Genomic DNA, 26,392 nt, shown 5'->3' on the forward strand with positions numbered 1-26,392 from the left:
TCGGGGGGACCACTCTGTAAAGTACATGATTATCTAACTATTATGCTGTACATCAAGGCCAGGGCCACTCAGTCTCTATGACTCATGTGCCAAGTGCTTCTTTTAATTTTATCTTGCCACCTCCCTTCTTAAACAAGCATAAAATGTATCTGTTTTGCTTTGCCTATTTTAATTATAACACATACTAGAGGCCCGGTGCATAAAATTCATTCACTGGGGGTGGGAGCGGTCCCTCAGCCCAGCCTGCACCCTCTCCAATCTGGGACCCCTGTGGGATTGGGCCTAAATCGGCAGTCAGACATCCCTCTCACAATCTGGGACTGCTGGCTCCCAACCACTTGCCTGCCTGCCTGCCTGATTGCCCCTAACTGCTTCTGCCTGCCAGCCTGATCACCCCCTAACCACTCCCCTGCCAGCCTGATTGATGCCTAACTGCTCCCCTGAAGGCCTGGTCACCCCCAACTGCCCTCCCTGGCTGACCTGGTCCACTCCAACTGCCCTCCCCTACAGGCCTGGTCCTCCCCAACTGCTCTCCCCTGCTGGCCTGGTTGCCCACAACTGCCCTCTCCTTCCGGTCATCTTGGGGTGGCCATATTGCGACCACATGGGGGTGGCCATCTTGTGTGAGGGCATGACAGTCAATTTGAATATTACCTCTTTATTACATAGGATCTTTGAACCTAGTTAAATTTATCACAGGTCTTGGATCATAGTAGATGCTCTCTAAGTATGCATTTTTCTATGCAGATACTTAAATCATCATCTAGTCCATTTATCACTTACAGAGCTCTGTGATGCACATTATTCCTTTGGCTCCTAATGAGACTCCCTCTATGGCAGGTATTGCTGTCCCTCACTCAGCAGTTAAGGAAATGTGATGATGTGCATGTCAGGGCCTGGGACATTGCTAGGTATGTGGGAGGTGCCTCTAAGTGACACAGTAACTGATGCTCAGCCTATGATCATACACCTAAGCAAAAAAAATCCCTGGGACTTAATGTTGCCCAGTGCACTTTTCACCCTGTCACAGCAGCTAGGATGTAGATGGTGGTCGATTTCTCACTGAGTCATTTAGTCCTCAAAGCTAAACAGCCACAGGCTTAATATGGATCCCCTACTGATCTCTATACTGCTGTCCAAATGAACTTCACATGTTTATTGCATCATTCAAGAATCAGTGTCAGTCTTAACAAATGCCCCAAAACTCCAACAGAAGATTCAACCTTTCAAAGAAAACCAGTTTTGTATTTCAAACTTGATGCACAATTATATCACCTGGGGATGTTGTCAAAATGCAGGTTTTGATTCCACAGGTCTGAGTGAGCCTGAAATTCTGCATTTCTAAATTGTTCAGGGGTGGTGCGGGGTCACCAGATGGAATTTTGGGTAGAAAGGGTTCAGTGTTTGCCCAGATATCTTCAAGATTCCTTTATAACCTGTCAGTGACATTTTTAATTCCAGCAATGTGGTGAGGAAAACCTGAATCTTCCAAGCTACACTTTCTCAGGTATGGCATTGACAAGGCTCCTTCCACCCCACATGTCATATACACGCCTTTCACGGAACTCCTATTCTTTTACATTTTTTAAATTAATGGTTTATAGAGAGAGGAAGTGAGAGGGAGAAAGAGAGAGAGAGAGAGAGAGAGAGAGAGAGAGAGAGAGAGAGAGAGAGAGAGAGAGAGAGATGTGAGAGGGAGATATCAACCGGCTATCTCCTAAACACCCTCTACTGGGGATGAAGCCCAAAACCAGGGTATGTGCCCTGACAGGGAATCAAATCATTGACTTTTTGGTGCATGGGATGTTGCACAACCAACTGAACCACAGTGGCCAGGGCAGAAATCCTCTTCAATCTTAAGTCTTAGTTCAAGCATCTTCTCTCTGGAAAATCTTCCCTGTCACACCTCACATGACAGTCACAGACTCCCGTGGGCTCCCTAGAGGTTTTATCATGCTGCATTGGTATCACATGGTTGTCCTTCTTTCTCTTCTGTAATGCCAGCGGGCATAGCGTTACAGCCACAGTGCCTGATATAACCTCAGCCAGGGGGATATACTTCTAATATTTGTTGCATGAAGAACACATGGTTCATACCTTGTGATCTGGGGCCCCACAATCAATACTGGAGGGCTCTGTCACATTTACTTTGTAAATGTAAATACAAATTCCAATATAAATAAAATAATCTTTCTTAGGAGCTGCAGGGAAAAACTACAAATGAGCTGCTATGTTTGATATTAGAGGTAAGCTCTGGAGTTAAGGACGCCAAGGTTCACTATGGATGGGCAAGCTAGAACTCATGCTCACAACTGCGGGCCCAAAACAGAGGGTTAAATGGTAACAAAACAGTGGGACTTAGGGTCAAGCCATAGGCTACTAGCGAGGAGAGGATGGCACTCTGGAGGTGTATATGTGTGTATGTGAGTGTGAGGGGGTATTTCTGATGCCTACTTGTCCACACCCCCAGTTTAGCTGACTTCTTGGCAATCTCCTCCCACCTTCGAAGCCCCATCCTCTCCTCACTGCACAGAGATCAATGAGGACCAGGAACTAATTAGTGACTAAAAGAGCCAATAATGACACAAAAATGTTAATTTAACTTATTGTATGCCATAAGCATCTATAGAAGCAAGTGGCGGACCTCCCCCACACACCATGTGCGTCTATAGCTGCAAACCTCACATATCAACTCTGCTCACTCAATTTTAAAATCAGATTTATGCCGAAACCAGTTTGGCTCAGTGGATAGAGCGTCGGCCTGCGGACTGAAAGGTCCCAGGTTCGATTCCGGTCAAGGGCATGTACCTGGGTTGCGGGCATATCCCCAGTAGGAGATGTGCAGGAGGCAGCTGATCGATGTTTCTCTCTCATCGATGTTTCTAACTCTCTATCTCTCTCCCTTCCTCTCTGTAAAAAATCAATAAAATATTAAAAAAATAAAAATAAAAATAAAATCAGATTTATTAGTGAGATCTCTGGGTTTGTAAAGAAAATAATGGTAACTTAAATTCATAAATATTCCAGCGCATATGGAAGAAATGGGGATGGTTTCTGTTTTGGACACGTGGCAGTTACTGGTTAATAATATATAATAAAAATAAACCCTCTCACCCCTCCAATAAACAAATATCAAATTAAAACATCTATTTCAGTGTCAGCATCCTAGTATTATTAGCATATACAATATATAAGTATTGTTACAGTATAAATATTACTTTCAGTGCATGCTCTGTAAGTATTATTAGAGTACCAGTATTACTTATTAAGCACCTAAGATGTACCAAGTACTTTTCCAGGTGCGGAGGACACAGCAATGCATAAAAGCACATCATCCCCTTGCAGAGTTCACATTTTAGTGGAACCTAAGAGACTGGGGAGATATACATTCCAGAGGGGTAATCTGGTGACGTTTTCACTTCACCTTCCTCAGTTTTACCTCCTTCACTGACAAGCAGGGCTTTCTTGCACAGCTACTTCCCATCCTTTTGTGCATAAAGACATGATAGTAGTGACATTATTCTACACAAAGAAAAAAGATCGTGGGATGGCTGATTTTTGGTAAAATCTGACTCCTCCCATTCAAGTCTCAGAAAAGCAGGGTCTTCATGAAGAGTTGTTTAAATCTATTTAAACTTTATTTCTTTTAAAAGAGAAATTAATAAGTGAGTAAAAAAGAATCTGCAGGTGTGACATTTCTATTTTCAACAAGTTTTGCTAAGATTCCATATGCCTTGTACAATGAAGATAATAAATAGCTGTATGTCTGGTTGAAGGTCTTTGAATTATCATAGGATCCTGAGAAATTGTTGCTTATGGATAAACTAGAGGCCTGGTGCATGAATTCACTCATGGGTGGGGTCTGGCAGGCCTGCCCAGGCAGAGCCGGCCCAGGAGAGGGGATGTGGGAGGTTGGCTGGCCAGTCCCCCAATTGGGGGTGGGGAGGGAGCCGATCAGGGATGGACTGGCTGGGGGGAGGGGCTGAGGGCAGCTGTCAGGCCGGCCCTGCACCCTGGTCGAACTCCCAGTCGAGGAGACAATTTGCATATTACCCTTTTATTATATAGGATAATGGCTTTTTATCAAACAAAATGGGAGTAATGGAGAATTATTCTAAGGAAACAGTATAATAATGGGCTCTCCCACTAATCATATTTTCACAAATAGTCTGATAGTGGAGTGCATAATGAAAGCCTTAAGCTCACATCTGTATTTAGAGCTTCTCTTGTAGTGACATGACAACCTAAGGGGTAGGAACATCTGGAAGGTTTTACAAAATTATGTGGTTGGAAAGAAAAGATGCACATGATTGTCATGCTAGGCAAGTATGCCCTATGACTATTTTTATAACTGGCAACTTACAATTTTTAATCCCTTCACCCTTCTTGCCTACCCCCCAGCACCACTCCCACCAGGCTCCTACTAGTTTGTTCTTTGTATCTTTGAGTTTGTTTCTGTTTTGTTTGTTCATTTATTTTGTTATTCAATTCCACCTATAAGTAAATTATATGGTATTTGTCTTTCTCCATCTGACTTATTTCATTTAACATAATATCCTCTACCTTCCATATTGTTATAATGGCAGGATTTCATTCTTTTTATGGCCAAGTAATATTCCATTGAATATATATGTAGCACATCCTCTTTATCCATTGAATAAAATACCTAGGAATAAATTTAACCAAGGAGGTAAAAGACCAGTACTCAAAAAACTATAAAACATTGAAGAAAGAAACTGAAGAAGATACAAATAAATGGAAGAATATACACTATTCTTTGATTGGAAGTGTTAACATCATTAAAATAAAAAGCAATCTACAGATTTGATGCAATCCTTATCAAAATATCAATGGCATTTTTTCAAGGCAATATACTTCTATAAAAAACAATCCATGTATTATTTAAGTAATTAGTGGTTATATTGCTGCTGCAATCCAGGACAAGGATTTACACACCTTACCCTGAAGCCATGATCCCTTAATTCAAATTCTAACTTGATCATCTGTTCATTGTAATACTATAATATTGATATAGCTCCTGTCACTGTTGCCCTTGTCCTCTCTGTGCAGATTTGGGGCATCCCCAACTCACTATGGGCAGCCTTAAGTGAGAATAACATCGTGGGCATTATCCACAACTCTGCTCCAGTCTCCCTGTACCTTTCCCTTTGCCCAAACCAAAAGGGCTACTCCTCCAGTGGAAAGATGGGAGTTATTCACACAGTGACAACCACCACCTGCAGGCAGAAGTCTTACAATTTGAATACAGCCCTGACTTTCTGACCCTTTTGATGTTCTAATGAAACTAAAAGCTCCCCATGTCAGGAAACAATATACACTCTCTTCCTGGTCTCTCCAGCTAAATCCCTGTGGATAGGAGAGAAGACCAGAAAGTGCTAAACAAATACATACAATAGAGGGTGGAGAGAAAACATCAATGCCTTGTTTTGATTCCTTGAATCTTAGGTGATACTGGACAAGATATTAACTCTCTCTGATCTACTCATGAATAAAAATGTTAATTTGATTCAATTTCCCCCCATCAATGTTCATCCTGATGAGAAAGTATAATGTCTTAAAACAAAACCATACACTCATATTCACATACTTGTATGTGTATTTGGTTAATTCCAATGCATATACCTTTCATTTCACTGATGAAGGGGCTTAGTAAATGGATAGGAGCTTGAAATTTGGAAGCAGATGGTTCATTGGAAAATATGATTTGATGCTCAACAGACTGAAAATCCCATAGAACTATGGATTTTCTGTTCTTGTTATTTTTAATACATTGCATTTACAGATGTTTAGCATCATTAAACTTTTCACCATTTCTTTCAACCTCCATTGGTTTATGTTATGAATACAAAACAGTAATTCACATGTGAGGAAAACCTGTTTACTAAATCTCGTGTAAGAAGCCTAGGACTTAGAGCTATAAGACCTTGTTTTTAAGTCTGACTCTGCCACTGACATGCTTAATGCAAATTGCCTAATCTTTCTGAGTCTCAAACCTCCTTTGTAGAACAGGAATTATAAAGGCCTAAGCAGTGGGTTTGTCGTGAGGAATAAATAAGATAAAACCTGCAAAGCACTTTTTGAACTATTATGTAGATGTTAAATACTTTTACATGTACAACTTTTAATAATCTTAGACTATTTCAGAACTACTTTTGAAATAAAAATAACAAATGATGTCACGCAAGATAGTCTAGGAGTAGCCCTTGAAAAGCATTATTTATATTAATCTCCCAGATATGCACACAACAGAGGTCACACAGATAAATCCAAAGAGAGGATCAAAATTTATTTTATGTGTATAGGTATGTACTATTTTAGTTTTAACTGCTTATTACCTCTTTTTATCAGAATTACCTTTTAAATTTTAACCCTGCCAACCTCCAGCCCAATTCTTCATTTCAATGGAAAATAAACCTAAGAGAGGGAAAAAAATCTTTGAGTGAATTCTCCGACCCCTGCTCTTAGCCATGAAGAGTTTTCCAATGTTTATCACTATTGGTCTCTGGCCTGGTTTGAAAAAAAATCAGGTCTTTTGGCATTATCTTATATCACCTGAGGTGCTAGAAAGGGAGACAGAAAGATATGCAGAATGGTAGAAAGAAACAAAAAAATTAAAAATCATTGAAAAATAGCTATAAAAGCCCACACTATTTCCTGGCCACTGCTTGCCTTCTTTCCTTCCTCCCACCCATTCATCCATCCTTCCCATCTCAGGCAAGGTACCAGGTACAGGGATTCAGAAATAAGAGTCTCATTTTTCAACTAGATCACCTTCCTAAGACAATAAGGGGAAGTAGATGAAAAGTAATAACCATAACCGAGTGTTGGAGGTGTGTTTTAGTCCGCTCAGGCTGCTGTGATAAAATGCCATTAACCTACAAACTCGTGGTTCATCAACAACAGAAACTTATTCCTCACAGTTCTGGAGGCTGGAGGTCAAGACGCCAGACAATTTGATGTATGCTGAGCAGCTGCTTCGTGGTTGCAGACTTCTTGCTGTCTCCCTGCTGTGTCCTCACAGCAGAAAGAGAGTGTGCTGACTCGTGGGCCTCTTCTAAGGGCACTAATCCCATTCCTGAGGGTGGAGCCCTCATGACCTACTTACCTCCCGAAGGCCCCACTTCCAAATACCATCATGTTGGGAATTAGACTTTAACATATGAATTTTGGGGAGACACAAACATTGAGTCCATAACAAGATGTTATGGGGGAAAAAAATCTGTGATTGGTAAAAAACAAGGATTCAGAGGAAAGAGTGGGTAAGTCCACGTGATCTGAGTGGAAGGGTCCGAAGGCTGCCTAGAGGAAGTGACTCTTGTCTTGAAAGAGAAGTAGATGGGGAGAGGGGTGAGAGACATTCTCCAGGAGGCCAATGGTAAGGATTACAGAACAGTGTGGTGCCTTCAGGGACATGATAGGAATCCGGACTGTTTGCAAAAGCAGCAGCCGCGTGTGAGCATCTTCATCAAAGCCCGGGGCTTATCTTCTCCAGCAAGCCTGAAGTCCAGAAGAGAAAAGTAACACCTAGGAGTTGCTGGAAATGCAAGAAGTGGTTCTGCTAACCCACTTAATCACAAAATAAATGAGATATTTGACTGTTATAAATTGATCTAAGCAGCCTTTATGTAGCTGTTCTCCAAAGGACAGAATTAACCAAAATCACATTTTGACAAAGGGGGGGAAATGTAATTGAAAGGCAGAGAATCCCTATTTGTCTTTCAGTTTTCTTCAAACAAATATTGTCTCTCCAGCATGAAGTATTCATATGGTGCCGACTGTGTGCTCAGCACAATGGAAGCTACAGGAGGATTGGGTTATACGCTTTGATCTCAAGAAATAGCCTGAAAACTGCAGGGAGGGAGAGGAACAATTTTGAGCTTGACTCTGTATTTACCTGTACCGGGTCTTTGCCAATGCTTCTCATTTAATTCTCACATAAGCCCTGTGAAGTAGGTATTCTTAACCCTCTTTGACACAAAGAAAGCTACGAATCAGAGACTTAAAGTGATCCTATGGATGTCACACAGCAGGTAATCGGCCATCCTATGATTTAAACCTAGCTCTACCTGACACAAAGCTCTTTCTCTTTTCAAAACTGAAGTACAAGACGTTAGAGAGAAACAATCAAAGACAGTGGAACAAAGCGCCCTGTAGGCAGCGTATCTGGTGGGGAGAGGGCACCACAGAAATAAGAACAAGTTTGGTATTTGCTGAGAATTGTGAAGAGCCAAGGCTGGTTTCTGCCAAAGGGCCAGGAAGGAAATGAATGTGGTCAGCTGAGCATGAGGCCACAGGTGTCAAGACAGGACACACCAGGGATTTGAGATGTAGGGAAAAGTCAACTTCAAGAGAGCCCCAGGACTCGGTGGAAGCCTGGGTGAGCATCAAAAATCCAGGACTCTCCTTGGCACAGATTCAACAGCATTGCAAAGTTCACTGTGCTCTCCATTTGGTTTTGGAAAATCTAAGAGGATACGTTATTGACTTTATCTGGCTGTCTTTACGTCCCAGAAAAGCAAGTAATGGGCTTGCTGTAGTTGGTGAAAAAAGAACAACTGGCCCAGAAACAACATCTTGTGTTTAAAATTCCTCCATAACATTCTCTGAAGTGATTAATGAGGACTGGGCTTTGGGGTATTCCTGAAAAAAACTGACCTCTTGGCACCTACCAACTGTTTGAGATTTCTCCATCCACCCTCTCCAAATAAGATTTGAAAGGGACAAGCCACCCCGAGACTGCTCTAAGATTTCTCTCTCTTGGTAAAGCCAGAGAAAGCACTAAAAAGAAACGAAAAAAAAAAAAAAAAAAAAAAAAAACAAACGGAGAAATGCTTACTCTATAATGAAGCAAAAAGATGGATGATTTCTCATCTGCTCAATGTGCCTTCTAAACTTTAGCTCATCTTTGGGCCCTAGCCCTGTTTTATACATTCTATTTGGAGAGATGAGAAATATGCAGGAACATGGGAATTTTAAAGGGAAGTTCACCCTGTGAATTGTTGTGAGATGATTACTTTAAGAAATTCCAGGAGCCACCAGCAAATAGTGAACATCAGGGCAAAGAAGGACATATTCCTAAGGGACAGAAATCACCAACTCTGTGTTAGGGAATGTCAAAGGGGCAATCTCATGAAGGGACTAGCCATGTTGGTTGCATAGACATGGTGACTCCCACCAGGATGAATCCATATTCTTCTCTTCTCTAGACTGTTGTCAGCGGGAAATGGGTCCTGACCCACAAACTGTGAATGAAGCAGAGAACTAGACCTGTGTTTTGTCATGAGACAATTCTGGGTTCTAATTCCAGCTCTGCCCATTACTAACTGTAACCTCAGCCAAGTTACTAGGCCCATCTAAGGTCTGGTTTCCTCACTGGGAAAAATGGGGATTAAGAAATGTACCCCACAGGGCTGTGTACCTGGGAGCTCAGTAAACATCTTCCCCTCCTGTTGGGACAAAATTGTCCCCAGTTGAGACCCACTGCTACATATTAATAAACCCCACCTTCTGATAGTGTCACTTATAAAGCCTACTTATTCAGGCCGCTAAATGAAACAATGTGTAAGAATTGAAAACTCTGGGATGGGTGGAAACTAGTTGTTATAAAAGAGTCAGAGATCTTTGGCATTTATATTTTCATTTGTATCCACTAATTTCAGTGGTTACTAGTGTAGGTTTTTGTTTTTTTTTATCCTCACATTCAAGAGAATGGAGATGTGCAATAGAGAACAAGACTTTCTTTTTTTGGTTAAATAGCATATTAAGTTATATATTGAAAGTCTAGAAAGAAGGGGAGAAGCACAAATTAAAATCAACACGTATATATACTGTTTGAAAGAGATAAGGTTCTTGGTTGTATGGGGAAAGCAAGAAAAAAGTCTTTTCCCCCTTGTTATTTACACTGTAGGCAGCACTGACATTATCATCATAATGTGTTTTCTTGGTGACTACAGCATCTTACCATCTCTCTCAGAAAGTCTCATCTCTCTCAAAAACTGGTACAGTCCTGGATCACTGTGCCAATGAGGAACTGCCATCGGTTTAACAGAGAACAAAACTAAAGGCGAGTAAAACAAGATAGAATTATATTGCTTTTTCACTTTAAGTGGAAGCTGTGGAAGTAGGTGTTCTAGGGGTGACAGGGTGGTTCATGGTCACAGGAGCCCAGATTTTTTCTTCCCACTCACGTATCCTAACATATGGCCCTTATCCAAGGGTCTGGTACTACAGGCATCATATCCAAGTTGCAGACTAGAAGAAGGGAAAGTAGGAGGGCACTTCTTCCCACTCCCTCTGCCTTTAAAGAGCCTTCCCAGACGTTCACTCATATCTCATTGGTGAGAATGCAGTCACATGGCCACACCTCCAGAACTGCCCTGCCCCCCACATGGGAGCAGGCCTAGGCCAGACTACCCAGGCCACACCCTTGCTCAGCTTTCTCCCTTTCCTATCCTATTTCCCTCTCACTCACTCAGAGGTTCTTGTCTTTTTCTTCAGTAAGTCACAGGACTGAATCCCTGTCTCAGGCTCTGTGTCGAGGGAAAATAACCTAACAATTAAAACTATTCAACTAGTTTTGCTCTCATTCAAGCCACCTGCTGCACACCTCTTCTGCTATTCTGTTCCTTACATTCTATCACTTTTGTTGTGATAAACTATTATTAGACACTAGTGGCCCAGTGCATGGATTCGTGCACATTGAAAGGCAATTAATTAGAAGAAATATTGCTATTCACCCTTTCTCTATAACAGAAGCATCAACCAAATTCACGACTGACAATGACTGATCAAAACACACACGTGCGACTGGCACCAGCGAGAGCTTTATATGTACCGTGCATGTGCAAGTCAGCATTTATTTTTAAATATATATTTTTTTCATTGATTTCAGAGAGGAAGGGAGAGGGACAGAAACATCAATGATGAGAGAGAATCACTGATCGGCTGCCTCCCGCACGCCCCCCACTGGGGATGGAGCCGGCAACCTGGGCATGCGCCCTTGACTGGAATCGAACCCAGACCTTTCAATCCACAGGCTAATGCTCTATCCACTGAGCCAAACCAACCAGGGCAACATTTATTTTTAAATTACCAGTGCGCATCATATGTATCGGCCAGTCGGTGGGTTGGATGGTTGGATGGATGTACGGTCGATCACTTAGCCTTATATATATAGAGAGATGTTTATTGAAGTGTTATTAGACAAGTTTATTAAACTGCTATAAATTAAGAGATCAAACTTCTTGTGGTCAGCATGTGGTTTCCATACACCTGAGCAATATCATTCTCAGGGGAAGACCACTGGCCTACATTCTGCATTGGTAACACTCAGGATGGTATATCTACATTATATTACTTGAGTCTCTTTGTGCAATAAACATAAGGAGAAGCTTAGCTGCTATAACTCCGTTTACTAGATTTTGAACACTCCCACTTGCTTCTCCACAATTTATCTCAATGAAAATGAAATAACCAATGAATGGGTCAGAATTTCAAACATTCTGTGCACATAAATAGAGTCAGCCCCTTTACTCCCTGCTTTTTGTACTGACCCTGCCTCCACAGAGATGGCACAAAAAAGCTGTGTATGTGTTGCAGGGGCACAGGAGCCGGCATGGATGACTGGCATTCATGGAACAGCTTACACAAGTGCCATTTCAAGGAGGGCCTCCTGCCTTCTGCTGGAAATAGGGCTTCCACGGGAAAAACATCACAGGGCACTGAAGTCCTCCAATAGGTAGATGAGCCTGTATCCCTCATAGTGACAGACAGCACTTCTCATCATCACCCATGTGACCCTTCCTGGCACACCTGGCCTTTAAGTCAGGTGCTTGAGACAAGCCATATTAATATGGAACAATCTCACTTTACCTGACTGAAAAATTAATCCTGTCAATTTTAACTGACATCTCATTTTAAATTTAAAACACTGAGCAAACAGATGGAGAGCCCTTGTTTCATAGGAAGGAGGGAAGGTGGGCGGGAGGGAGGGAGGAAGGGAGGGAGGGACGAAGAAGTTATATATTATCTGCTTCTTCAAGTACCTCTTTTCTTCCTATGGAGTGTGAAAATAACTCTCGGGGGGAAACTGGGCTGGAGAAACTATGATGAACGGTCCACTACGAAACTGGCCAGACCAGATTAGACAGGACTCCCATGGCCCGTTTCAACCTCTGCCTAGGAAGAATGTAAGCCATACCAGCTAAGGCAAACTTGCTCTTTTTCACTTTTCATGTCTCAGCATTACATGTAATACTTAGTTTTCCCAGTTAGTTACAATTACACACATACATGTGCCTATTTAACCAAACATATCTTACCTACAAATGTATGTGATCAACAAAATAGCTAATGATTCTAAAGCCCTTATTATGTGCCACTGTATTTTATTATGTTATTTGTCCAATTCTCCAATGACATGGAGTATTATTATCAAACCCTTTTTTTGAAGATAAGACTGATACTCAGAGAGATGCTGAATACCTGCCCAAAGCCTGTGCTGGATCTGAAACTAACTCCAAAGCCAGGGCCTGCGGGGATCAGGCCGATATCGGCAGTCCAACATCCCCCGAGAAATGTAGTAGTGTGCGAAGCAGCAGGCAGCCAGGGAGGAGCCCGAGCCCTAGCCTGGGGCCCGGCACTGCTCCCACTCATCCCGGCGGCGCCACTGTACCTGCCGCCGCTGAGCAGCACTGCCGAGGAGGCAGGAGAGGCTTGTGTGTCCACAGCTGCGCTCACCAGCCATGAGCCTGGTGTCTAGCACCCGTTAGTCAGCTGAGTAGTGCTCCCACTGTGGGAGCACACTGACCACCAGGGGGCAGCTCCTGCATTGAGCATCTGCCCCCTGGTGGTCAGTGCACATCATAGTGACTGGCCAAACAGTTGATTGGTCCAACGGTTGACTGGTAGCTTAGGGTTTTATATAATATAAACATAAAAGACTCAGTGACCGATCGTCCATCTGTCCGACTGTCCGACCGACCAATCAGCCAGTATATATGACGAACCCTGGAAATTTAAATATAAACGTGGACTTGCGCATGCGTGATATTTGTCCCTGTCTGACACTGGCTTCCCACTTAAATTAATTCGAAGACAGTTTCCTGTGATGCCAGCATTCACAATGACTATTAATAAATCATAAGGACAAACTCTAGACAGAGTAGGAATATTCCTACCTAAACCTGTTTTCGGACATGGTTGGTTATATGTTGCTTTCTCTTGAGTTCAAAGAGCATGTGACATTAAAGTTAAAGTTGTAAATACATCACAAAGGAAGTTAGTCAAGCACTCTGAAAGTGTTTTTATTCTTAATGTGGTATACAGGGAGAATTAGAATAAGTTTAACCAATTTATCAGTCATTGTTTGTATCAATGTTGGTTTTATATCATGTTTTTGTTATTTTTATATCATGTCTTTGTTGTTGTTATATCATATTGTTTATTTATTAATCAACTTATACATTATTTTCACATATATTCTACTAATTTTCTTTAATCTCTGACACTTATATTATAGAGAAAGGGCAAATAGTGATATTAAAATATTTCTTCTAATTAATTTCCTTTCAATGGTGCATGAATCTGTGCACCAGGCCACTAGTTGCTATACAACAGAGGTGTCAAATATTCACTTTACACCTAAAAGGAAGGTCTGATTTTCATTAATGAGAAAACATTTTGTCTACAATCAAAAATAATTTTGAAAAGAGGGTATGGTGATTTATTCCTAAAAGGTAAAAAAGTTATATTGGCATAGATTTGTTTCTATCAAAGAAAAATTCTATTTATGGCTGGCTAAGGGAAATATTTTATTATGATACTAGAGGCCCGGTGCACGAAATTCATGGACGGGGGCAGGGGGTGTATGTGTCCCTCAGCCCAGCCTGCACCCTCTCCAATCTGGGACCCCTTGAGGGATGTCTGACTGCCCGTTTAAGCCCGATCTCACCGGGATCAAGCCTAAATGGGCAGTCGGACATTCCTCTCACAATCCAGGACTGCTGGCTTCCAACCACTCGCCTGCCTGCCTGATTGCCCCTAACCACTGCCCTGCCAGCCTGATTGACACCTAACTGCTCCCTTGCCAGCCTGATTGCCCCTAACTACCCTCTCCTGCAGGCCCGGTCGCTCGCAACTGCCCTCCCCTGCCAGCCATCTTGTGTCCACATGGGGGCGGCCATCTTGTGTGTTGGAGTGATGGTCAATTTACACATTATTCTTTTATTAGATAGGATTTTCTTAGGATGTCTGAGACTCCACATCCATTTGAACTTACAAATTTGACCAAATAATGTGTCTTGAAATGTTCAAATTACCAGAGAATGTATTTTAAAACTTTCAAAATAGTAAAATTTCTATGTCACCATTTCTTATCCAAGTCTTAAAGTTTTGTAGGAATGAGTCAGCCAGAGTATTCCACTATAGAATATTAGGCATGTAAATGATACAAGATGTTTACATTTGTATCAGTATCAGCACACATGTGCACACTCATTCACAAAGTTTGTGCTTCATCATGGACATTGTTCATATTGTTAGCAAGAATAGCAATCAATATATTAACCTTTGTCATTTCTAGATCTTATTACAGAAAGGTACATAAATGTACAAAAGTACATAAAACAAACCACAGTTTACTGAAGTGTTCACATTATATAACCACCACTCATGTCAAGAAATAAAGTGTTGCCAGCACCTTTGAAAGCCCTCTGTGTATCCCTACTGATAACAGACCCTACTTCTCTCTCCAGTTATAACCACGCCTGGTTTTTGTGACCATAATTTCCTTGTTGTATTAGACACACATAGGAAACAACATAGTTTAGTTTTGCCTGCTTTGTAAATTTATTTAAATAAAATTACACTGTAATTTTAATACTTCACATACTATTATGTTCATGAGATTCTTTTTTTTCTTCATTTTCATTGTTTCATAATATCTTATTGTATAATAGACTGCAACTGATTTATCCATTCTACTGATGATGAATATTACCAGCTTGGGCTGCTAAGAACATTTTTCACATGTATTCTGTAATACCTAGAGATAGAATTGTTGGCTAATGGAATTTGCACGTCTTTAACTGAACGCTGAACTGGTTTCCAGAGTTGTACCAATTTACAAAACCTGCATCACTGCATGAGACTTTATGCTTGATATGAAATAGAATCTCACTAGAACTTAATTTGCATTTCTGATTAACAATGACATTGACTATAATTTCACATGTTTTCTCACCACTATTCAAGTGCTTTGCCCATTTTTCTATTCAGTGGTCTTTTTTTTTTTTAATCCATTGGAGATATTTTTAAAATCTATTGCTATATATCCTGGATACTAATCTTTTATAAAATATAACCTCTCTGTTCTTGTATTTTTTTTATCAACCAAGCTATGATTTTAATATAGCTTTTTTCTTTTTTTAAAATGTTTTTATTTATTTCAGAGAGAGGAAGGGAGTGGGAGAGAGAAATAGAAACATTAATAGTGAAAGAGAATCATCGATTGGTTGCACACCAGCTACTGGGGAATGGAAACTGCAATGCAAGCATGTGCCCTGACTTGGAATCTAACAGTGACCTCCTTATTCATGGGTTGATGCTCAACCACTGAGCCACACTGGCCAGGCTAAGTTTAAATATAGTTTACCGAGTATTTTCCCCTTATGGGTAATGCTTTTGGGGTCTTGCTTAAAAAAAAAAATGTGTTTCAAACCCAAAGTCGTCATGATATTATCTACTTGGAGTTCTGGAGTTTTGCTTTCACACTCAGGTCTTTAATGTACTTGGAACTGGATTTTATGTATGGTGCAAGGTAGAAATCTAATTGACTGTTTCCCCAAGTGAAAATCCAAACCATCTTATCATATTTATTAAAAATGCATTCCTTTTCCAGCTGCCCAACCAGTAAGCAAGTGCCACATTTTCTAGAGTTTTTGATAGCACTCTACTTCAAGGTACCAATTCCTGGTAAATAAATAAGCCCTGAAATTCCACTGGCTTAAGTTACTAGTTTCTTTCTTTTTTTTTTTTAAATAGTTTATTTCTTGATCATGCAAAATCCAATTTGTAAAGAGGAGTTGGAAATGGTTCTGTTTCATGAACTCTTCCAAGGTCTAGCCTGATGGAAGCTTAACTATCTTCAAGATGTTACTTCAAAGGCTTGCCCTGGACTCCACATTTAGTTGGCAGACAGACGAAGAGAGAAGTTCAAAGATCATGCAGGAGGTACTTATGGGCCAGACCTATCAGTATCACGTGTCATTTATGCTCACATCCCATTGGCAAGAACTTAGTCATGTGGCCACTACAAGGAAGGATGGGAAATGTTGCCCAGGTGAGAAAAGGTAAACAGGTATATGCCATATTTTTCAATCACTTTTCTTTCCTTGACTCACTGCATGAGCCAAGAACCACAGTACAATGCTCATTAGAAGTTGTAATGGCATCATTAGAGTTTCTCAATATTTCACTGATAAGTATGATAATTGCTGTAGAATTTTTTATATATTGTTTATCAGATTAAGAAAGTAATCTTTTATATTTATACTAGTGGCCCAGTGCACGGATTCATGCACATTGAAAGGAAATTAATTAGAAGAAATATTTTAATATCACTATTTGTCTTTTCTCTATAATAGAAGTGTAAACCAAATTTGGAATGGACAATGAAAGATCAAAACACATGTGTGATTGGCACTAGAGGGAGCTTTCTATGTATCACAGGTGAGCGAATAAACTTAGCCTTTTATATATGTAGAATAAACTTGCTTAATTAGACCTGCTTTCTGATGTAGCTAAACTTTTTCCAGCCCAGTGAAGCACCCCAACTTCTCTTTCAGGTAATTGTCAGCAACACAGCAGTAAATATGAACATGAAGCAGATTATTACTGTAGATCACACAGGGAGAACAAAGGGTAAAATATTTAACTGCAGCAGTGTTTGACTATATTCTGCACAGTGAGAAAATCTGAAGTCATTTTAAAGGTCCACCATTTCTTACTGCCTTTCAGTCAGGTCAAGTTTCTAAACTTTCTAAATCTCTGTTTTCTGGCTAATGCAAAGAAAATAGGATTCTACCAAGTCCCCTATCTACCTACTTCAGGACTTCTGTGAGGATCAAATGAGATGAGGCACGGGAAACACTTCACAGACATTTGGTTAAAGTATAAAATGTTTGCACCTGGCTATAAAGCAAGTCGTGTTCCTGGGCTGCAGAAACTGCAAGGAGGTTAGTTGCTAGGGAGAGGAAGTTGGGTGTTGCTATCTGACATCATTACCCAGCGTCCACAGCAACCATTTCCAGGCTGGGCTGGGCTGTGGGCCCCATTTTGCACCATGGGTCTTGGCAGTGTTGGCTGCAATTTGGTGGGGTATTGCTCTGGGGTGGTGGCGGGGCCTGTGTCCCACTTGGGGGAAGCCTAGTGTTGCTTTGCCCGTGCCAGGTCCATGGTGACGTCTCTTTGTAAATGGCCAGTGTGCATCACAGCAGCTCCTGCATTGAGCATCTGCCCCTTGGTGGTCAGTGCACATCATAGCGACCGGTCGGAGGGACATTTAGCATATTAGCCTTTTATATAGAGAGATTTTTAAATTGTTGTTTAATGCATAATTGACTTAAACACCTTTTCTGTACCTATTTTAATAATCATACTTTTTTTTCTTTTAATCTGCTAATGGGGTAAATTACATTGGTTGACATTAAAATGCTAAACCAAGTTGTATTCCTTGGAAGAACCTAAATTGGTCATGATGTATTATACTTACTATATAATACTAACTTCAGTTTGCTAATGCTTTTGTTTAAAATTTCTGCATATATGTCATGAGTAAAATTGAACTATAATTTTCTTTTTTCACATTGTCAGGTTTTAGTATCAAGATTATGTGAGAATCATAAGATGAGCCCTGGCCAGTGTGGCTCAGTTGGTTGGGATTGTCCCATACACCACAAGGTGGAGGGTTTGATTCCCAGTCAGGGCACATACCCAGGTTTTGGGTTCCATCTCCAGTCAGGGCATGTTTGGGAGGCAGCTGACCAATGTTTCTCTCTCATATCAATCTCTTCTCTCTCTCTCTCCCTCTCTCTCTCTCTCTCTCTCTCTCTCTCTCTCTCTCTCTCTCTCTCTGGAAAATCATAAGGTAAATTGCATCTTTCTTTAATCTCTGGAAGAGTTTGTGGAAGATTGCAATTATTTCTTTCTTAAATATTGGTAGAACTCACTGATGAAGCCATCTGAACTTAGTGGCTTTTTTTATGAAAAGCTTTTTAAATATTGATTCAATTTATATTGATTATAGGCCTATGTAGTTTTATTATTAAAGTCCTATTTTTAAGGAATTTATTTTATCTAATATTTCAAGTTTATTGGTACAAAGTTGCTTATCTGTAGTGATATCCCATTTTTTAAATTCCTGAGATTAGTTATGTGTGCCTTCTCATTTTTTCCTTGATCAGTGTACCAAGGTTTTATCAATTTTATTAGCCATTTTGAAATACAGTATCAACTTTTAGCTTCATTGATTCTCTGTACTATGCATTTACTTTCCATTTCATTTACTTCTCTTTATTATTTTTCTTCTCCATTGTTTGGTTTATTTTGCTGTTGATTTTTTAAGTTCTTGAGATAGATGTTCAGCTCAGTCTTTTTCCTCTTCTTATGGATAGATTTAAGGCTCTATATTTCCCACTAAGAACTGATTTAGCTATGCCCTGTAAGTATTGATGTATCATATTTTCATTTCCAGTCGGTTCAAAATATTTTCTCATTTCCATACTGATTTATGTTTGATCTATAAGATATTTTGAAAATTTCAAGAGTATTTTCTACATCTTTTTGCTAGCATAATTGCACTATTATACATAATTAGAGATGTGTGTAGCACCAGACACTTAAACCCTTATAGCACTAGAAAGGCAAAGGAAAAATGTTAAACATAAGCTCCATCGTATTATATGAGAGAGGGATTTGAAAGTGCAAATAGCATATTTGCAAAGAGCAAAGACACTATATGCAATATTAGCATAATTGCATTCTGGCAAGAGAAACATAATCTCTATTATTTTAGTCCCTTTGCAATGTACTGAGACATTATGTTCCATGTGTGATTAAGAAGGTATAGGATTGCCTGGCCGAGTGGCTCTGTTGATTAGAGTGCATCCTGTGCACCAGGGTTTCAGGTTTGAGCCCTAGTCAGGGCACATATGGGAGGCAGCCAATAGATGTTTCTCTCTTTCCCTGCCCCCAAAATCAATAGGGACATATCCTCAGGTAAGGATTTTTTTAAAAGACAAAGGTATAGGGTACAGTGTTTAATAGATATCCAAGGTCAAGTGCTTTAATTGTGTTGGTCACCCCCTCTATGCCCTTAATAAGTCCCCCAAAATTCAACTTTTCTGGGATTGGCAAATTCCCTAGAACAATGGTCTTTTAGCCTGGCAAATTTTACCTGGTAATTCCTAATCATTTTGTAATCTCTTTGATGTGACATGTTTAATATATTTTTATATCTTATCCAACATTTTCAGTTGCTTTTGATGAGAAAGTTAAACTGAAGAACCTCGCCATTTCCAGCACCTGGAAGTCCTAGCTCCTGTCAGTGCTATCAGCTCTGATTTTGCTCTAATTTAGAACTATTTTGTGTGAAGTAATACAATCCTTCTGACTCCGTTTCTTTTTATTGATTTTATATCATTTTAGAAACTTATTCAAACTTTAAACAATCTAACCATTCCTACGTAAAATGTGTGGAATTCTTCCTGGCTGAAAGTTTTCAAAAGCCTATTTGAACTTCATCTTAAAAATCCTTAACAGAATTATAAGGAGCTTATGAGGACAGAAACTGTTTGATGGATAATGTGCCACTATTTCCAGCCAGGGTGTTTTTTTCTTTCTTTCTGTTGGCTAATAGCATTGTGTAACAACGTGGAATCATGCACCACATATGGAAAGAACACAAATTTTGGAATTGTGCCTTAGGTCCAAATCCCAGCTCTGTCCCATTAGTACTTATTGGCTCATGGCAAATCACTTCACCTTTCTGCGCCTGTTTGTTCATCTGTAAAACGGGTCCAAGACCATTTGTTCACAGGTGACTTTAAGGATCAAATGGGACTGTGTGGATGTAAACACTTAGCACCATGCCCAGCCCAGAGAAAACACCCAGGAGGGGTCTTTTATTAGTTTGGAGGCACCAAACCCTTAAACCCTTACAGTACTAGAAATGCAAAGAAAAAATGTTAAATATAAGCTCCATAGTATTATATGAAAGAGGGATTTGAAAGTGCAAATAGCACATTTGCAAATAGCAAAAATACTACGTACATGTATGATAATGTTATGCAGGGAAAAGTGCAACTCAGAGAACAATTAATAAAGAAAAATGTCGGTTAAATTCTTTGTTTCATTTTTTTCTGTTTCTAAAATTCTTAAAAGAATGGAGTCCCTTTCAGAATTCATAATGCCGGGTTTGGGTCGTTTTTGCATTTTATATGTGTGCAGCTGTTCCTCCACTATAAGTATGCACATCTGCTCATTAGCAATACAATGTAATTTCTACTGTCTAATTATTTGCAGATGATGGATTCCTTGTACATGGTCTAAAAAAAAGATAGTCCTTCAGAATTGGTGACTTATCTAAAAAACGAACTTAAAAGGGTCAGCACAACAAAGTTCAGGTATTAATTTGGCAAGTTCAAATATATGAACACCACTCTTAATTGATGCCAACTTATGAGAAACAGAAGGAAAGTAGGATTTTTCTCTCTCCAATTAATGTTTCCCAGTAGACAGCAGGGCGGGGGAGCTCGCTTCTCTACTGTGCACCTGGAAAGAGGTTATGAAGCAAACTGCTCAAGATGGACTGGACGAACCCACCCCTGATTCTCTGGGGGCCTCATGAGAACAACCCACCTGAAGTGATGCTTAGTGGGGAGAGGAGAAGGGGGAAGTGGGATCAAAGGGCACTGAATGGAGGAGAGTCCATAGGGGTCTCTAGTTCCAGCCAAGGAGTGAGGAGCCACATTAATTCCCTACTCATGGATCTGAGGGCTACGGCACCAGGGTGTGTGAGGTCCTGGGGCCCCATGAGACCTAACACCACAGATAGTGTGGCCCACTGGGCAGGCCTGACAAAGCTTTCAGAGGACCACTGGGAGCTCGCTATGGGAGGGGATGGGGGTATGAGAGGAAAAGTGGCACTGAGGAATCAACTGAGGATAAAGGGTGTAAACCAACTAGAGGATGATCAGGAGTATTGATGACGTTTGCCAGGGGATCATAGAGGAAAAGTGGAAAATACTGGGGTTCAAGAAGGAGTAGGGCAAATAACCAGGAGCTGGTGCCATGGCTCTCACCCAGGCAGGATGAGTTACAGTCCTACACTCTGCCCGGCACTGGGCTCTGCCCAACAGACTACACTCCCTCACACATCCTGACACACACTCATGGGACAGGAACTGTTTTACTAATGGGGAAAGTGAGACTCACCCATTAATTTTTCAATGAGAAAATATTTAGTATGAAGCTTAGTTTCTAGAAGAGGAGATAGTTAATAAACAAGTAAGCAGACAAACATTGTACCTGTAATAAATGTTAGGCAGGAAGGAGAGTGCAGTGATAGAGAAACCTGGGAGTGGGGCTGAGGAAAAGTACTTCCATTCAGGTAGATCGGGGAAGACCTCTCTAAGGACAGAACATTTTGAGCTGAAGAAAAGGAAGGAGCCAGTCAGGCCAAGAGCTGTGGGCAGATTGAACAGTAGGTACAGGCTCCAAGGCAAGAAAGTGCTTGTGTACGAAGGCCGCAGTAACAGAAATGCTGTGTAAGGTCTGGGGAGGGGTAAAAACATTGGAGAAGTAGGCACCAAGCAGCTAATTCCTGGCCATGCTGACCAGGGTAAAGTCTGTATCATTGTCCCAAAGAAAATAGACAACCAGCCCTGTGCTTTAAGCAGGAGAGGGACATACTTTGTTTTGTGTGTTTAACAGCTCATTATGGAGAATGGGTTAGGAAAGGACAAGATGGGTCAGTTAGAAAGCTACTGGTAGCAGCCAGTTGAGAAACAATACAGCTAGGACCCAGTGGTCAAGTGGGGTAGAGAGAGATAAGACTTGGTAAGGCTGTGCAACTTTCCCAGGCCACACAGCTAGCACGTGGCATACCCAATTAAAGCCATATCTCCTCTAACCCCAGAGTCCATACTCTTAACAGATTTCATTAAAGACATTTAATTGGGGAAAATTTTAATAAAGATCTTCAGAGGAGTGACTAGGAGTTCATCAGCTTAGAGTTGAAGGCTATTTTAGTACGGATAGAGTTTCATCTGTTGTAGAAAATAAAAAGGCCTAAAATAAACCAAAATAACAGTAGCTTAAAGAAGACAGTTCTATAGAGTCCAGCCTGGGATGATAACTCAGGGAGACTTCTATCTTGTAATGCCTCAATTACAAGTGTAAAGCCCCCATCCCAGTGGTCCAGACAGTTCACCACTACAAGCACATGCAACGTGTGGGAAGGGAGGAAGAGGAAGAAAACATCCCTTCCTCTCAGTGCACACAACCCAGAAGTTGTGCACCATCGCTTGTAGTCATGGCCAGGGTGTCAGAATTTGACACATGGCCATACTTAACCATAAGGCTTCTGGGAAATTTAGTTGCTATGGGTAGAAGCGTATCCAGCTAAAATTCCAATACCACTGAAGTAAGGAAACTGATATGGGCTCAATGCCTAGTCTCAGCCAGGAGGCCTCTGCAGGAAGGCCACTGCTCCTTCAGGAGTGCTCTGGAGCAGCCCCCACCTGTGGCCAAAGTTCACCAGGAAGGCCTGGAGCTACTGCAAGAGGTACAAAATCCACCTGCACAGCAGGTATGGTAGAGGCTGTAGGACACGTTATGTGTGTAAGAATTTCCATTTTCCGGAGGTATGGGGACATTGTGTTGGTTAATAAAATAGGCATTCAGTTTAAAGTGTGATTAAATTCATAGTAGCATTTTAATATATTTGCTTTAAAAAATATACTAAGGGCCCAACTATATCACAGGGAGCTCCATGAAAACATTTATCAATATGGATATAAAAATAAATAGACCTGGTGAAATTGTGTTGTTGTATTGAGAACATAACAATGCCTGTCATTTGCATGGCACTTAACCATTTTCAAGTTATTTTCAGATTATTTTAATTCTAATGATGGCCCATGAAGTAAGCTATATAGACATTAGTATCCCTTTTTCTGAAAACAGAGGTTCAGAATGAACAATTGTTTTGGCCAAGGTTGCAAGATTGGGAAGAGATCCAGCTGGGGCCAGAACCCAAATATAAATCTCAGGTTCTGCCATGTTGCCTGGAGACCAGAGGAGCTTGGGGACTGTATGGTCAAGAATGGACATGCCCCAGAAGCCTGGAAGGACTTTATTTCTCCAATGAATAAAAAAGAAAGACAGACTAGGACATAGTAGCTTAAACAGTGCTATCTGAAAGCTCCGGCAAAAGTACAGGTTTTGTGGTAATTGGTAAATTAAGAGAAAAATCTACCCTATTTACTGGCCAAATGTATAATGATGCCGTTAGGTCTGCTACTCCCCACGACACTAATCCATTGAGTGGTACTCTCTCAGGCCTCACTGCATATTGGCTGTGGAATTACAGGTGTCTGGACCCACCTATATCTTTAGAAGCCTACACTTTCTAATAGTTCTCTTATGGGATTTGCTCCCTTCAAAAGGGAAGACACGGGGACTTCCTCCTTCCCGTCAGGATGGAGACTGTGAGAGCCGCCTTTAGTACTTGGAAGCAGTGAAGAACATGCAGGGTATTCTCTGTCTAATCTATGCCATGAATACCTGAGTTAATAAAGCTAACTTTAATTAAGCTCAAATTCCTGCTTTTTCTTCTACAGTAGACACTTGACATTAGCAAGAATCCCACATATGCAAATATTCAGGAAGACTGCTTTTCCCACAAAATGAAGTAAATTATAACTAAAACATTTAAGTGGCCCCTTCAAATCCCTAATGATTTTGTAAACAAGGTACTAAAGTCTTTCAACATGCTAATTAAAACACATTTATCTTGAGTCACAGTTCTGTGGAGAATTGTGTGTTTCCTGGGTACAGCTTCACATCAAAGGTCAATGCCTTCTCCACTTTTACTCAAGTTTTGTCTTTCTGGTGACAAGCAATTCTGGTAAAGGCAAGAACATTCCTTAGGCAGTTTTAGGAGTCACTCTTGTTTCAGGAAAAGAACCTATTGCTTCTCAGACCAGAGTCTCCACCAGATCCAACATGCCACTTGTTGCCTCCGAAATGTCCATTTTCTGAGTCAGAGCACTCAGTCTTAAATGTCTCTATTTACCTCATTTGGACAAAGCGATGCTTTTCTTTTCTGTGCCACTTTTCACTGAGAAACATGACAAGTAGAGAATTGAGAAGCTGTGGTCAAAGGATCAAGTTCATGTGCAGCCCAGCTATCTCCTGCTACATGTCAATATATATGCCCATCATTCAGGAAGTGAGCTTCAAATTCTTACCTCAGAAAAATTACAGGTGAAGATATGTCTTAGGATGTCAGGGCTCCCTGGAAATAGTTAATCCATTGATACCAGGATTATTCTGAACTTATGTTTCTTTGCTTTTAGTGTTCCAGTTTTAACATATGTTTGTTTTAATTATTTCAGGTTAATATTTTGGTCTATGGCAGTGGTTCTCAACCTTCCTAATGCCACGACCCTTTAATACAGTTCATTGTGTTGTGGTGACCCCCAACCATAAAATTATTTTCGTTGCTACTTCATAACTGATATTTTGCTACTATTATGAATCATAATGTAAATATCTGATATGCAGGATGCATTTTCATTGTTACAAATTGAACATAATTAAAGCATAGTGATTAATCACAAAAACAATATGTAATTATATATGTGTTTTCCGATGGTCTTAGGCGACCTCTGTGAAAGGGTCATTCGACCCCCAAAGTGGTCGCGACCCACAGGTTGAGAACCGCTGGTCTATGGTCTTACAGACATTTATCTAAATGTTCATTTGATTCCAGTACATTGAGATTAAACTATTTTCTTCCTTTAGGAATACATTTTCCCTATGCATTAACCATACTTCTATTTATTCCAGACCACTTAGTGATTTAGCACCACCTTGCACAATACCTAGCTAACACAGTAGAAACAAGATAAAATTTGTTAATATCTTTCATAGTAATTCAGAAATATTGAGAGAGGATATGGATATGATATGGTCTTAGGTCAAAGATCCCAAATCTCAAACCCAATTCTGAACTCTGAATTACCAAGGAACCCTTTAGTCAAACCACCAACCAGTCTTGAAGAAACAATTACTGTGTCCTTCAGTCCATGTCTGAGTCAATGGTAAAACTATTAACAAAATGGCTTTAGACCTCAGATTTATAGAGGCAAATGAACATGGTTAACTAATAGTTACTGAAGATAATGAGCACAATGATTAAGCTGAATAGGGGAATTATTCAGGATTTTTGTAATTGCAAGTAGTAGAAACCCAACAAACTAGCTTTAGTAAAAAAAAGGAAAGAGGAGGATATGTATTAGTCCTCACTGCTTGGAATGCTACAAGGAGAACTCTCAGAATTGAAGGAAGAACTGTAGGAGCATGAAGTCTCAGAGCCCCAAGTCTCCTGAATGTTCTCTCTTTCCAACTCTCCCTTCTCAGTGTCTTCTCATCTTCCTCCCTTGCTTATCCTGTGAACAGACTCTTTCCATGCTCAGTGCACCATCCCCTTGGCAACCCAATAAAGTGAGAACACTAGTTTCTCTCATCAAGAGTCCTGGGGAAGGACTCTAAATTGGTCCTGCTTGGGTCACATGACTGTTCTTTGGATCAAACATTGTTGACAACAGGAAAAGATACTGTGGTTGGCCAGGCCTGGGTCATGTGATCACTCATTTGGCCTTTTTTTCCAGAAGGTTCATGGGAAACCTTGCAAAGCAGAGAACGATTGTTACCATGGCCCATTACACTAAACTATCCAAAAAGGTAATTCTAATAATAATGTGGGAAGATCAGATATCTTGTGATTTACTATGAGTGATGTGTATATTGCATCAAGCACTATTCTAAGCAGGAACAAATGTATGAAAGGGCAGAGAAACTCTCCTCTTAGCTGTGCAATTTGTCCAAATATCAGTGTAAAAATGTCAATAATCAAATCCCATGGTCCTTAAACCACAATTTCATCTTTTGGCTTGTAGAACTAAAGCTGAAGTTTAACAAGATGACCTCTAAAGTCTTTTCCAGTCTATGCACCCCAGTTAGAATAAAAATAGCCCAAGAAGAATAGTACACAAACCAAAATGGTGTACTATTAGTGTTATGAGCT

The 26,392-nt window shown here is 40.5% G+C and overlaps 1 protein-coding gene across 3 annotated transcripts in view; it reads right to left on the reverse strand.

Moving 5' to 3' along the window:
- MSRA (methionine sulfoxide reductase A) overlaps positions 1 to 26,392 on the reverse strand; it is a 400,173-nt gene that overhangs the window by 89,660 nt on the left and 284,121 nt on the right. The gene's annotated exons all lie outside the window — the stretch shown is intronic.

The sequence above is a fragment of the Myotis myotis genome, unplaced genomic scaffold (assembly GCF_014108235.1).
Source record: "Myotis myotis isolate mMyoMyo1 unplaced genomic scaffold, mMyoMyo1.p scaffold_m19_p_6, whole genome shotgun sequence".
NCBI classification, from domain to species: Eukaryota; Metazoa; Chordata; class Mammalia; order Chiroptera; family Vespertilionidae; genus Myotis; species Myotis myotis.